Below are 3,068 nucleotides of genomic sequence, written 5' to 3' on the forward strand. Positions count from 1 at the left end.
ATTAAAAATGAACATTCACTTTTCATGGGAATTGGGTTTGATGAACATTCACTTTTCATTAAAAAAAGTCATTCACTTTTCACAATAAACTGAAGAGTTTTGATACTAGAGAAAGTACATTACACCAAGACATCCACCATGACCTTGTTTTTACAACCATCACCCATTAATTGTGAAAGTACATGTGGAGTGGTCGGTTTATTGTATATTTTTTTCTTGGGAGCTAAGCAACATGAAAGAATGATTCCCACAAAATTTCAGATTTTTATTGACAACTCTAGCTATTTTTTCTAATTTCCTATTCTTTAATATTTAAAAATTCATTAAAAAAAATTGGTTGATTGAAAAATGATCAAACTTGATTTATAGATCCATTAGAATGTCCCATTAATGAATCAATCGAGTTCATGGAAAAAAACAATCTAAAACTTTAGATATTTGACCGTATGACGGCTTAGAAAAATCGTATCTAGGCCTGGCAGACCAAAAAATGCTTCAAAATGTACTATATAAGGGGGTGACTAGTCTGCATGGGCTAGGCACGGGGGTACCCCCTATATCTTCTGCCACCCCCACGCCCCAAGCACTATGTGCCGCACGTGGGCATATGCTTGGGGTGTGGGGGTGGTGGTTGGCGGACGAGGGCGGTAGATGGCGGTGGTGCGGTGGCGAAACTTGCACGGTGAGGTAGTGTCGGGTCCGCTTTTGGGCGTGCAACATGAGCCTTGTTGAGAATGGAATGTTGCGATGTTGCCTTCTAACTTGGGCTAGCTTGAGGATGGTTGATGGCTGGTACGACGATGAAACATCCAAGGTGGGGTGGAGTCGGGTGCCTTTGGGCGTGCGGCATGAACCTCGTTGAGTGTGTGACGTTGTGGTGATGCTCGGCCAGCCTTGGGCCAACCCTATGTTTTGAAGGCGTGTGGTGCCAGAACATGTTCGGCTGGATGGAATCGGGTGCCTTTGGGCGTGCGACATGAGCCTCGTTGAGCACGGAATGTTGCAATGTTGCCTTCTAAATGGGAATCTCTGGTGTGAGGACTGTGGATGGATGCTGGTACGATGATGAAACATGCAAGGTGGGGTGGAGCTGGGTGCCTTCGGGCGTGCACTGACTCAGATTTTCAGACCGATGTAAATTCGAGGAAATCGACATTAGGATCTGTCTTCACTCTGAACGGAGGAGCAATAATATGGAGACTTATACAACAAGGTTGCATTGCTGATTCCACCATGGAGGCTGAGTATGTTGCTGCTTGTGAAGCAGCGAAAGAATTTGTATGGCTTAGGAAGTTCTTAACTGATTTGGAAGTTGTTCCAGATATGCATCTTCCCATCACTCTTTATTGTGATAACAGTAGAGCAGTTGCAAATTCAAAAGAACCAAGAAGCCATAAGCGAGGAAAATATATTGAGCACAAATATCATCTCATAAGGGAGATTGTGCAACGAGGAGATGTGATCGTCACACAAATAGCTTCAGAGAACAACATTGCTGATCCATTTACAAAACCCCTCACGGCTAAAGTGTTTGAAGGGCACCTAGTGAGTCTAGGACTACGAGTTTTGTCCAAGTGGGAGTTTGTTGGGTTTTATGTTCTAAAAATCACAGTATGTAAACAAAAACATATTCTATTTTTAATAAAGTTATTATTGTTGTTTATACAGTAAAGATTGTTATTGAATAAAGTGAACTTTATGATCATTAATCTAAATCCAATAAACTAAGAACACTCTGGCTATAGTATGATTACGTGAACTATATGTAGAGACATAAGAGTTGATCAAGTTCAAATATATAGTCAAAATGATCTATAGTATAAGGATAAGGCTGAGTACCTTATTCTGAGGACACTATGGATGCGGTTCACTTTTGTATCTGATATAAACAATGTGATCACTTAAATTGTACATGTGGAGACATGTGAGTGGGGGCGTCCTATGCAATGAGTATTGCATAAGATCGAACCATGAGAAAAATCACTCTCACTTTATCATGTTGTTTACTGTTGAGACTGATTTTCTTTTCATTCGATGACTTAGGTAACTCGATCTTAACCCTGAGCTAACCATGAACTTCTCTTTATTCGGAATTATCCTTAGATTTGCATGGGTGAGAGTGGCTCAAGTTCGCCAACTCAATAGGCCTCCCATTTCAGGGGTAAGACTGGGTAAATGACTGGGGACGTGGGGTGCAAGATGGAATTCACTCCTACCACTTTTAGGGATAGAAGAGAGGTAGTTCCCTTAAGGATAATTCTGTGATGGGATAGGGGTATCCCCCAAATGCATGAACACAACCATCAAATTTTTAGGTTGGGTTAGATTCTCGTGTTTATTTGTTAAAATTTAATTCATAAAGAAAACTATTTATTTATTTTCAAATATTTAATTAAGTTTTACAACTTAGTTTCAATATATATTTCTTAAAATAACGGTTAAAAATAATTAGGAGGGTTTAAGAATAAACAATAAAAAAATAATTACAAATTAAATATATATATTGAATTAAATTTTAAAACGGTTGAGTTCCCAATTTGTAGAGAGATCGGGAGAAAGAAACAAATATGAGATGAGTGTAAACAGTTTTTTTTTTTTTCTTTTCTAAAAATTATTAAATGATTTCCTTAAAAAAATAAAAAATTAAATGATTAAGAAATGCCTAATCAATATACCAAGAAGGAATAAGGAATCAGGAAGCTTTGAACCTGATTGCATCAATTTACGCAACTAACGAAGCTTGTGAGTTGAGATAAAAATTATAAAATGGAAGAAGGAAGCTTTGATTAGTAAACATGTTGTGCAATTCAGTAGAATTGGAGTCGCTTATTACATTCAGATAGCAACAACTGTGGTGAATTACAAACCCATTAAAGCATGGACTCAGCACATTGCTTCGTACAAGTGCATTTATCACCCGAGCAAAATCCGTCATCCCACTTCTCAAAAGAAATGCAAAGTTCAGCACATGTTGCTGCAATGCACGGTCCTATAAATGCATCGCTGTGCTTATAGCATGTCCGCCCCTCTGTCTGCACCACCATCCATCCTGCAATAGTAACACAAAC

Source organism: Cucurbita maxima, unplaced genomic scaffold (assembly GCF_002738345.1).
Source record: "Cucurbita maxima cultivar Rimu unplaced genomic scaffold, Cmax_1.0 Cma_Scf00119, whole genome shotgun sequence".
NCBI classification, from domain to species: domain Eukaryota; kingdom Viridiplantae; phylum Streptophyta; class Magnoliopsida; order Cucurbitales; family Cucurbitaceae; genus Cucurbita; species Cucurbita maxima.